The 12,820-nt window shown below is 38.5% G+C and overlaps 1 protein-coding gene across 3 annotated transcripts in view; it reads left to right on the forward strand.

Annotated features, from left to right (window-relative positions):
- DNAJB4 (DnaJ heat shock protein family (Hsp40) member B4) overlaps positions 1-12,820 on the forward strand; it is a 48,795-nt gene that overhangs the window by 1,123 nt on the left and 34,852 nt on the right. Inside the window, exon 1 of one of the 3 annotated variants that reach the window (XM_045477962.1) lies at positions 3,284-3,884. The exons of the other annotated variants lie outside the window; for them this stretch is intronic. The gene's annotated coding sequence lies outside the window, so the exon portion shown is untranslated. Of the gene's footprint in view, positions 1-3,283; positions 3,885-12,820 lie in introns of those variants that run through there. 3 annotated transcript variants of the gene reach the window in all.

The following is a 12,820-nucleotide window of genomic DNA, read 5'->3' on the forward strand; positions in this document are numbered from 1 at the left end:
TTGTTCAAGGCCCCAAATAAGTCGGATCATTAGACAGTTATATGCATATAGCTACAATTGTGGCATCATTTTCCTCCAATGAAGCTTTTCTTACCATCTTAACGAGTTATACAGTTTTGATTATCTTTTTCAGTGTTCATAACTATCCTTTTAGATTTGGGTTGGTGGGTGGGATTTCTATTTGGAGAAGCAGTGAATGTATTGAACTACAGATTTAAGTATAACGAAAAAAAAAAGACTGTAAAAGCGTTGTTGGGTGGTATTGCAAACAAAATTTTTACAGTTGTTTTGAAAAAGATCCAACAAATGGCATTTATTAATCAATTGATTTCTTCATATTAATTAGACCTATTCCATCCTGATCAATGTAATGTAACCACAGAGTGATATAATTTACCCTCAAATAAACTTTATTTCAGACAGTATTAGTTGTCTCTAAATATTGAAAATAAGGGCCTCCATTTCTAGTTTATTTGTAGACTCTCCTGGAAGAATGGGTATTCTAGGATGGGACCCAGTTGAAATCAGTTTAGATAGGGATATCTTAACTTCAATACCATTTAGACTGTTTGATCAGATAACTCTATATTTTGTAATACTACTATCTAGTGTAATATGTTTAGCAGCCTTAGCCTCTACCCATAGATGCCAGTAACACCCCCCCACCCCCAGCCACAAACACACACACACTCAGTTGTGAAAGTCAAAAATGTCTCCAGATAGGCAAAATCATCTCACATTGAGAACCACTAGTCAGCCTTCATTCCTGTGCCTGCCTCTCCATTGGGAAGACCTATTTATCATACTTTTGAGGTATATTCCAAATTCTGTTAATTTCCATTTCCGCTCCCAAGTTACCATCACCTCCATCTTGGACTGTTATAGTATTCTGGTTGGTTTTTCTGCTTCTACCCTTACATGTCTACAGTTTGCTCTTTAATATTATGAAATTTCATGCAGAAAAGTATGTAATATATGTGTAAGTTCTCAAAAGTAACAAGCAGCCATTTCCAATATTTTTGAAGCTTAAGCCTCTACTTGATGATTGTGTTGCAGTTGTTTATATAGCAGCTTGAATAATGTCTTTAAATCTTTTTTAATTAAACTTTTTATTTTAGAGAGAGAATGAGTGGGGGAGGGGGCAGAGAGAGAAGGAGACACAGAATCTGAAGCAGGCTCCAGGCTCCAAGCTGTCAGCACAGAGCCCGATGCAGGGCTTGAACCCACAAACTGAGATCATGACCTGAGCCAAAGTTAGACACTCAACCGATTGAGCCACCCAGGTGCTCCTTGAATGATTCCTTTATAACATAAATCAGGTGATCTCACCTTTGTGTTCCTATTGCACTTTATTATTATTTTTTTTTACCTTTTAAAGAGAGTGCATGTGTGCACATGAAGGGGAGGGGCAGAGAGAGATGGAGAGAGAATCCCAAGCAAGCCCCTCACTGTCAACGCAGAGCCTGATGCAGGGTCTGAACCCATGAATCACGAAATCATGACCCAAGCTGAAATCCAGAGTGGGACGCCCAACTGACTGAGCCACTGAGGCACCCCTTCCTATTGCACTTTAAATCCTATACCCTGGAATAGTGTACAGGCTCCATATAATCAGGCCACTGTCTCTAAACATTCCTCCCTTTTATTCCACTTCACCCACCTTGCTGTCCAAGATCATTCCTGCCTTTAGGATTCCTTTTTTTTCTGCCTGGTGTGGATGCTGTCGTAGACTTTCACATGGATAATCTGTCCTCGTCATTCAAGGCTCAGTTCAGATGTCACTTCCTTAGGCCCTCTCTGACCTCTAGTTGTGCCATTCTGCAATCACTATCCTATTACTTATCTCTCTCTCTCTCTCTTCCCCCCCCAGCCCCTCTCCCTCACTTGCACTCTCTCTCTAAAAATTATATATAAATAAGTATATATATGTTTACTTGTTTATTGTCTCTTTTCCTTTAGATTGTAAACTGGAGAGGGAGGACTTTGTCTACCTCTACCATTGACCTGTCCCTAATGTCTAGTCTTAGTGTTCTAGATATTTGCTGAATGAATAGAATATTGAAAAAAAATCTGTCTCTACATTTTAGTTGATTTTGTGACCTTAGGCAAGTAATTTAGTTGCTGTGTCTCAGATTTCTCCTCTACATTATGACAACTTGCTTTGCTATCCTCAAATGAGGTATCTGTGAGTTCTTCAGAAACCAGAAAGTGCTGTAAAGTGGAAATTAATATTATTAATATGTAATTCAGTTTCTGGCATCTTATTACGAAGGAAGGATAATCCATGTAAATTTTTTGGATTACAGCTATGTTCAAATCTTAGTTTTAGTAAGACCCAGAATCCTGCAAGAGCAACTGAGTTGTGGGAGAAATAACCAGTGACTTTTGATTAAGCTATATGTGAATTCTCAGTCTACACAATCGTTTTAAACCCATTTGTACTTTGCTGGTTATTCTAGGTAATCTCATTATAACTGATGAAATCAGGATTTTCTTTAAACTTTTTTTTTTTAATGTTTATTCATTTTTTTGAGAGACAGAGACAGAGCATGAGTGGGGGAGGGGCGCAGGGAGAGGGAGACACAGAATCCAAAGCAAGCTCTAGGCTCTGAACTGCCAGCACAGAGCCTGATGCAGGGCTCGAACTCTCAAATTGTGAGATCATGACCTGAGCCGAAGTTGGACACTTAACCGACTGAGCCACCCAGGTGCCCCTGAAATCAGGATTTTCTTAACTAAATTCATTCCCTTTTGCAATGTAACTTTTCTTAAAAGTGGGTATATCATCGCTAATCTAAAATTGGTTTATTGTGCTTTGAGAGATTAGCTAAATATTTGACTAGATTATATTTTATAGTCCCACTTTTAACACAGAAATTGGTATTTCATATTTCATTCTCAGGATGAAGCAAAAGTTAGTGTCTTTGAATTTACAGAAGTCTAGCGGGGAGCATTTAGATTCACCAAATAACAGTGAAAAGATTAGCAAGCATAATAAAAGTTGGGCTATTAAATGTACTGGCAAGTTTCTTCATTTTACCTTCTGACTTATTGGTTACCAAATGACTGAGTGACCTTTTTCTTAGTACAACTTTTCACTTTTGGAGTTGGTAAATCTGAAATATTAACAGATTCTTATTTTTAGCTATTATAGAAAAGTAGTCCATTAGTGCTTTCTTTTTTTCTTTTCTTTTCTTTTTTTTAGTTTTTTATTTATTTTGAGAGAGAGAGGGACGGAGAGAATCCCAAGCAGGCCCCATGCTGTCAGCATGAGCCGTAATCAGGGCTCAAACTCATGAACTGCGAGATCATGACCTGAGCCAAAATTGAGAGTCGGATGCTTAACCAACTGAACCATCTGGGTGCCCCCCATTATGGCTTTTTAACAGGCATTTTAGAGTGACAAAATTGTACAGGCTTCCTGCCTCACCTTTATGCCCATCACCTACCTCCTAACAACTCTTAGGCAGAAGGATCTGGTAACTTCAGGCTATACTCTGTTGCATTTAACCAGGTCAGTATTTCCTCAGTATCATAGTCACAAAAGATTCAGTTTAGATGTGAGGAGGGAAGTGGCCACTTCAAATTAAACATACCAGGATGTAGTTAGGGTGTTTGTTTATTAGGCTGGTCATTGGTCTTAATGACTTTTATATCCCTTCTGACTGAGTTTCTAGAATTCTGTTTCAGACTAAGGTATGAATGGAAGCAGGATATATTTGCATCTTAGAGGACAAAGTTGTTAGCACAAATTGACTTTGGACCATTGTGGAGAACCAACAGCTTGACCAGTGTCTGAAACTGGAGGCAGCCCCAGATAGTGGAAAAGACTCTGGACTTGGTCCCAGAGGATCTGTGTTCAAATATAACCCCTGTGCCCTTTGGTAAGTCATATAACTTTTTCCTTTTACCAGCATACCAAAAAGAGGGCAATTACTCTGTTTCTGAAAAGTAGCCAACAGTAAAGGATAATAAAGAGTCTTACATAAACTTCTGAAAGGGAAAATAGAAGTCACTATGTGAAAACATATCCCCTTCCCCTCAGTTATTAGAAATTTCTTCTCTGGTTTGGTTGCCAAATTTGATAGTGTGGTCCTGATTAAAGTACTGTAAGAAGACTGAAGAATACTAGGATATTGCTCTTAATCATTTGATTTGCCCTAAATCCAGCTTTTTATCATCCTTATCATTCTCACTTATCCATAACTGCAGAGCCCCCTTTTTGTCAGGTATCCTTCCTACCTCTCCCATTTTACTGTTGCTGATTGTTTCCATTTTTCCAGGAAATTCAAAGGGCCTCTTTGAATATATATAGTGTTTGGCTAGTCCAGAGCTCTCTAGGGATTCTTTTTTTTTTTTTCTTTTTAATGTTTATTTTTGAGGGAGAAAGTGTGAGTGGGGGAGGAGCAGAGAGAGGGGGACAGAGAATCCAAAATGGCTCTGTGCTCATAGCAGAGAGCCCGATCCCGGGTGTGAACTCACAAAACTGTGAGATCATGCCTGAGCCGAAGTCGGACGCTTAGCTGACTGAGCCACCAAGAAGCCTCTCAAATTTAGGGATTCTTATTTGTTATCATGTACTACATCATGGTAATAATAACATAATATCACTTATTTTTTATTTGGAATTCCCACTAGGTTGTAAGGTCCATGGCAGTAAGGGCTCTGTCTTTTCTGTGCCTTTACTGCATAGCATGCTCTAAAACATAGCAATAGCTAATAGTGGCTAATACTATATACTGGGTCCTGTTCTAAGTGCTTTACTTGTATTTAATTCATTAGTTCTCATATGGCTCTATGAGATGCTGTTAAAATCTCCATTTTGTTGCAGTACAGGTAAGTTAACCAACTTGCTCACGGTCACATGTTAGTGTTAGTGATTTGAACCCAGGCAGTCTGAGTTGAAAGAATGGAAGAATCTATTCAAAGTCAAGTAATGGGATATATGTCTTTGTAATTTCTATGGTATGATTCACAATTTAGTATTTCTCACTTGGATTTTAAAAATATGTATTTGCATTTGTTTCTATTAAGACATATGCTGAAGTTCTTCATGGGAAGGCAGATCTTAATGTAAGGTAATAAAAATGTTACAAAATCAAAGAACCCATGTATGTATAACATGATACAAGCTTGCTTTTCTGTATTGTTAATTGCATTGGATGGATTAGTAATATGCCTTACTAAAGTATATATGGTGCTTTATGGGTGCCTGGGTGGCTCAGTTGGTTAAGCATCTGACTTTAGCTTAGGTCATGATCTCATGGTTCGTGAGTTTGAGCAATCAGTCTCTCTGCTGTCAGAGCCTGCTTAGGATCCTCTGTCCCCTTCTCTCTCTGCCCTCTGCCCCTCCCCCCCCCCCCTGGTGTTTTCTCTCTCCCTCCCTCCCTCTCCTAAATAAACTATAGTGCTTTATGGTGTGTGTGTGTATGATGTATGTGTATACATACATATATATTTGGTATAATTAGTGTTATTTTTCAAAGAAATTGTACAGGGGAGTTTTGTTTTGTAATTCACACTACTAACTAGATTGTAAGCATCTTCAAGACAAGAATAGGATTGCTTAATTTTAATTTTTTCCCTGTATTACCACACAGCATCTATGATAGTGTTTTTACTCTTTGTCTGCATATTGGGTTCCTCCACAAACTAGCCCCCCTTCCAAAAGAAGCATACCAAGAGTTTTAAAATCAGAGTCTTCTGAGAATTAAGGATAAAATTCTTCATAGTTCAATCTTTCAGAACAATTAGTGTTTGAGACAAAGGTTCTTTGTGAAAATAATATAAATTTTCTTTGCTCTTTAAGACCTCCTTCAGTGAAGGGGAAAGGCATATACTGTATGGGGGAAGAGGGAGGGGCTTGCTAAAGTACCATTCCCAACTTCACAGGATTCTTCAAGTTTTATGAGAGAAGGACTGTCCTTAACTGTATCATACAAAGGACTTCTTTGAATATAGATAGTGTTTGGCTAGTTGCTCACATCTTTTGGCAGCCAGTGTGTAAGCAGGATCTGTCCCTTGACCAGGATCATAGGAGATCTAGTACAGCATCATAAAATATATAAGAAATTGAATATCCATATTTAGTGAAAAAAATGTAGAGCTGACTGCCCTTGCTGATGAGCCATAATACTCCCAGCTTCCCCTTACTTTAGGGATAATTCTAGATTGAAATTTGGTACTCCTGACAGCATCTGTCTCAAAAAACTGGCCTTTACCACCCAGTTCCTGAGTGATTTTAGTTAATTCTATAGCATGCATTCCAATAACTTATAACAAAGCTGGTATATAATACTGCATAATATAATATATAATAAAACTGCATAATGTATAATATATATGGTTTCTTTTTTTTGACCTATGAAAGTTTTTTTTAATTTTAATTACAGTACAGTTAACATAGTGTGATATAAGTTTTCATAATTTACTTTGAATTGGTCCTCTACCTATTCCCTAAATGTACTTCCAAATCTGTGTCTGCAGCAACCTCCAAGACTCATCTTGCATGTTGCTTCAAAACCAAAATGTCTAAAATAAATTCACATTTACTGTTCTTATTCTCCCTTTATCTTGTGGCCAAAACATGTTTTTTTCCTTCCCTACTTAGATCATATATGTATACATCAGTTCCTTTCACTTCTGTTACATTTATCTTTTTCCATTAAAACTTTAGTCAAATAAAAATGAAAATTAAAAATCATCTTTTTTCATGAACCTTAACCTGACTAACCAATTCCATTGATCTTTTACTTAATTCAGTGTATTGGTTACAGGGGAGCTTTTCTAAACATGTTTAAGCTGAGCCCCAACCCCTACTCCCAGAGCCTGATTTAATTGGTCTATTATCTCTATGTGTGACAACTTCTTAAGTTGATCCTTAAAGCGCAGCCCACACTTGAGAACCACTGAAATATAACTGAAGCCTACATGCTCCATTAGACTTGCTTATTTTTGATGCCTTACGGTTTGTCCTCTAGTTTTTTCTCTAGTTTTCTAGAGAACTCAAGGTCTAAAAGCATTTTCTATTTTTGAACCCTATTTTTTTGTTGATCAAGGCTAGGGCAGTGTTTCTTAAAACAAAGGTATGTTTGAGAAACACCCTACATCATCTGGGGTGTTTTTTTTTAAATGTAGATAGTTGGCCCCACCTGGACCTAGTGAAAAATGTTTTAGGAAATCTACATTTCTTTCTTTCTTTCTTTTTTTTAATAAACATCATAGTTGATTATTCTGCTTATCAGAATGAAAACTGCCCTATTATGCAAAAAGTATTTAATAAATGTGGAATTTAGCTTAAATTTTGTTTCCCCAGCTAGACTAGTAAATGTTCTTTTTTTTTTTTTTTTTTTTTAATTTTTTTTTTTTTTCAACGTTTATTTATTTTTGGGACAGAGAGAGACAGAGCATGAACGGGGGAGGGGCAGAGAGAGAGGGAGACACAGAATCGGAAACAGGCTCCAGGCTCTGAGCCATCAGCCCAGAGCCCGACGCAGGGCTCGAACTCACGGACCGCGAGATCGTGACCTGGCTGAAGTCGGACGCTTAACCGACTGCGCCACCCAGGCGCCCCTAGACTAGTAAATGTTCTAAACACTGAGATCTTGTTCTCTGCTTTTCTGTCTGTGTAAGAGAGGGCTGGTCAAAGACTAGATCTTACTCTTTGGTTTGCCCAGTATGGTTTGGTGCTTTTATGTTGATAAAATCTTAATATCAAGTTGAATTGTTCATTACCATATTAACCATTTTCCTGCAAAACTAGAATTAAACAAATTGTTGAATATGTGGTTATGAATGTTGGGGGCCTTTGAAGCTATGGCATGGAAGTGTACCCTCACTCAACTTTTCTTAAGACTTGCAGACTTGAAAAGACCTTGAAGATCATCTAGTCTGTTTCTTTCATTTTATGGTGGAGGAAATTGGGACCCAGATTGCTTGAGAGCCATACACAAAGTGACAAGATTAATGGCAGAGCCAAGACTAGATTCCTAATCCAGCGCTCTTTATGTCATCAACAAATGCTGTGAAGCAGCAATGATTGGGTTAAGTTTCAGTTGAAGGTTTTCTGCTTCTTAAATACAAAGGGAAGAAGAATCTTTGCAGAACCAAAAACATTTTGATATTTGTAATGAGGACATTTACCTTTACTCACAATATTTACATTTTGAGATAGATTATTGAAAGAAAAGGATCTTTGCCAAAGAAATCCTTAACTGAAAATGGGTGGGTTTGAGATGTAAAGCCCACTTGGCATACAGTTTTGTTGTTGTTTTTTAGTGGAACTTTGCTTCTCTCTCCTGACATTTCCATGTCTCTATTTATAGCCAGTGATCTCTTTGGAATTTGCCTTCTGATTCTGTTTGTTCTTTTATGTTGCTTCATATTAACTGATATTCTCACTTCGTTTTTGTTAAATAAATTTGAAAGGACTTGATAATGAAAAGAAGGAATTAAAATTTTTAGAAGCATCTGAAATTATTTTTTGTGATTTACCATAATCATTACTTATAACAGGTCATCTAATTGTAGTACCTAATGATACAAGTACTAACTTTTCAAGATAGAATAGTAGTTTATTTTTTAAATTTAAAACCATATGAAAACTACAATACATTTCTTTTATCCAGGACAGGTAATAAATACTTGGATTCTTAACAACCTTGCTCTTTAATGATGATGTATTTGATATAAGTGAAGACCAAGAGATTTTTGCTTAGAGCCTTTAAAATGGTAAACTCCTTAAGTGTAGGAATTGTTTTATTTACCTTTGTGATTAAAATAATACCTGTCATCCATAGGTACTTATTCAATTCAGGAAAAATGCTGGGCATTGTTCTTCGTGCTGGAGATACCTTAGTGAACAAAACAGACAAATATGCTTACCCTCAGGAAGCTTATTCTAGCAAGTGAATGTTGAAGGAAACCATGAATCACTGCAAAGACTCCATCTTTGTTTTCAGATAGTTCTTTGCATCAGTCTAAAAAAGAATAATCTGGAGCCCCTGGCTGGCTCAGTCTGTGGAGAGTTTGGACTCTTGATCTCAAAGTTGTAAATTCATGCCCCACACTGGGTGTAGAGATTACTTAAAAATAAAATCCTAAGAATAATCTGTAGTTTATTAAACAATGGGGTGAAGAGTTGGAATGGAAGAAGTTTAATGATCAGATCATTCATTCATTAAACATTTACTTCTGAGTGTGAGTATGTAAAATTACTTGAAATAATCACATAATTGCCAGTTATTGTCATCCTGATTCTCATTCATTTGTGTTCTGTTTGCAACCCTGAGTAAAGGCCTCAGTTGCTAGCCAGGTCACATTCAGGGAACTTCATCTTAAATCAGATACTACTGAGTACTTCTGACTATGCTGGCCAGAAACTCCATATTCACCAAAGTTCTAGTCTTTTCATATTTCCCTTTTCTTTCAATCTCTATTACTTCCTGGCCTCAGTTTGCCAGTCACTTCAAGAATTCCCAACTCTCATTCCCCTTTTCTGTCAGTCGTGTCTACTCTTTAATCCACAACTCTTTTTTTTTTTTTAATTTTAGAGAGTGTGCACAAGTGGAGGTGAGGGGCAGAGAGAGAAAGAATCTCAAGCATACTCCATCCTCAGCGCAGAGCCCAATGCAGGGCTTGATCCCATGACCCTGGGATCATGACCTGAGTCTAAAGAGTCGAGCACTCAACTGACTGAGCCACTGGGCACCCCTAAATCTACAACTCTTTTTTTTTTTTAAGTTTAAATATTTATTTTGAGAGAGCATGAGTAGGGGAGAGACAGGAGAGAGAGAATCCTAAGCAAGCTCTGCACTGTCCACATGGAGCCCAACAGGGGGTTGAACCCACAAACCATGAGATCATGATCTGAGCCGAAATCAAGTTAGATGCTTAATCAAATGAGTCACCCAGGCACCCCTAAATCCATGACTCTTAATCATTTAAAATACATATTGGAGGGCGCCTGGGTGGCTCAGTCAGTTAAGCGGCCGACTTCGGCTCAGGTCATGATCTCGCGGTCCGTGAGTTCGAGCCCCGCGTCAGGCTCTGTGCAGACAGCTCAGAGCCTGGAGCCTGTTTCAGATTCTGTGTCTCCCTCTCTCTGACCCTCCCCCGTTCATGCTCTGTCTCTCTCTGTCTCAAAAATAAATAAACGTTAAAAAAATTTTTTTTAAATAAAATACATATTGGAGTTAGTTGAGCTTCAATTCACCATTTGTTACCTAGGTGTAAAGTTATTTAACCTTACCAAGGTTAACCTTTTTTGAGTTTCTGTTTGTTTTTAAATCTGTTTTTATTTTTATTAAACTTTCTTTTTAATATTAATTTTTGTTTAGGTTTAATTATTTAGTTTGAGAATGACAGTGCAGGAAGGGGAGAGAAAGAGAGAATCCTAAGCAGGCTCCACACCATCAGTGCAGAACTCCATGTGGGGTTCAAACTCATGAACTGAGATCATGCCCTGAGCTGAAACCAAAGGTTGGATGCTTAGCAGACTGAGCCACCCAGGCGCCCTAAATTTTTTCTTAAAAAAAAAATTTTTTTTAATGTTCATTCATTTTTGAGAGAGAGTTGGGGAGTGGCAGAGAGAGGGAGACACAGAATCTGAAGCAGGCACCAGGCTCCGAGTCGTCAGCACAAAGCCTGACATGGGGCTCAAAGCCACGAACCGTGAGATCATGACCTGAGCGAAAGTCAGATGCTTAACCAACTGTGCCACCCATGTGTCCCTAAACTTTCTTTTTAAAAAAAATTTTTTTTTTTTAATTTAAAAAAAATTTTTTTTTTCAACGTTTATTTATTTTTGGGACAGAGAGAGACAGAGCATGAACGGGGGAGGGGCAGAGAGAGAGGGAGCAGGGGAGACATAGAATCCGAAGCAGGCTCCAGGCTCCAAGCTGTCAGCACAGAGCCCGACGCGGGGCTCAAACTTACAGACTGTGAGATCATGACTTGAGCTGAAGTCAGATGTTTGACTGAGCCACCCAGGCACCCCTAAACTTTCTTTTTTAAGTTTATTTATTTTGAGAGCATGTATGTGTGTGTGCACGTGCACACATGCTCCTTAGGGAGGGGCAGAGAGGGATTGAGAGAATCCCAAGCAGGCTCTGCACTGTCAACACAGAACCCTATGCAAGGCTCAAACTCATGCACCGTTATGTCATGACCTGAGACAAAATCAACAGTCAGATGCTTAACCAACTGAGCCACCCAGGTGCCCCTTAAATGTTTTTATTTTAAAAAAATTTTTTTAACGTTTATTTATTTTTGAGACAGAGAGAGACAGAGCATGAATGGGGGAGGGTCAGAGAGAGGGAGACACAGAATACGAAACATACGAAACAGGCTCCAGGCTCTGAGCTGTCAGCACAGAGCCCGACGCGGGGCTCGAACTCACGGACCGCGAGATCGTGACCTGAGCTGAAGTCGGCCGCTCAACCGACTGAGCCACCCAGGCGCCCCTTATTTTTAAATTAAACTCTGTGCCCAATGTATGACTCAAACTCATGATCCCAAGATCAAGAGTCACATGCTCCACCCACTGAGCCAACCAGGTGCCCCCTGAGTTTCAGTTTGTTTTTGATACCCTAAGCATTGCTATGAAAATTAAAAATGAGGGGCGCCTGAGTGGCTCAGTCATTTAAGCATCTGACTTCAACTCAGGTCATGATCTCACAGTTTGTGAGTTCAAGCCTCATCAGGCTCTGCATGGGATTCTCTCCCTTCCTCTTTCTCTGCCCTGTATGTGCTCTCTCTTTCCCTCTCTCTCAAAATAAATAAACAAAATCATTTCTCTAAAAAAAAATTGAAAATGAGATTGTAACCAGATACTATTTCCCATAAGTAATGAAAACCAATATTAAATAATAGCCAAAAAATCCAGGCATTAAGTGGCTCTAGGGCTAGTTGATTTAGCAGCTCAGCAATATATGATATACCCATTGTTTTTTCATCTTTGCCCTCTGCCATCCTCAGCATCTGTCTTAATGCTCCAGATGATTGCATAAATGTTACCATGGTTCCCAATGTTATGCACTCATAACTATAAAGTGGAAGAAAGTTTTTTGTCTTTAAAAGCAAGGAAACTTTTCTACTACTCCCTTCCCACGGACACCAATCGGACTAACCTTGTGCTGACCAAAGCTGAATCACAGGCTTACTCTAGCAAGTAACATGCTCGGTTTTGAATAATTAAGATTCATCTCCTGGGGATAAGTGAGAGGCCCCACCTTCCTAGTAATAGTTATTACTACTGCATTTGTGAATCTCAGGACTCTGTCCTTGGGTCTTTTTTTCTGTCTATATTCACTCTAGTATAATCTCTAGCCTCAAGGTTTTAAGGTTACCTCTACCTCCAGTGATTTATCTTCCATCTGGACTGCTTCTTTGAATACTAGATTCCTATATCCAACTGCCAATTAGATACTACCATTTGTAAGTTTAATAGGCATCTTAAACTTAATATGTCCTATATTGAACTCCCCAATTCCCCAACCCTCCGCTCTCCTATCTTCCTATATTAGTCAATAGCAATTGTGTTCTTTCAGTTTGCTGAGGCTGAAAAACCTTGTTGTCATTATTGATTTCTCTCATATCCCACATCTGATTCATCAGGAAGTCCTATTGACTCCATCTTTAAAATAAATAACACCTTCACTGCTACATTATAGTCCAAGCCATCTGAATTACTGCGATATAATCTTACTGGTCTTCCATCATTGCCCACCGTCCTTTCTCACTCTTAACACAGAGGCCAAAGCAATCATGTCATTCTGCATAAAATGCTCCAATGACTTATCTTCCTTCAATATGAGCCAAA

The sequence above is a fragment of the Leopardus geoffroyi genome, chromosome C1 (genome assembly GCF_018350155.1).
Source record: "Leopardus geoffroyi isolate Oge1 chromosome C1, O.geoffroyi_Oge1_pat1.0, whole genome shotgun sequence".
Classification (NCBI taxonomy): domain Eukaryota; kingdom Metazoa; phylum Chordata; class Mammalia; order Carnivora; family Felidae; genus Leopardus; species Leopardus geoffroyi.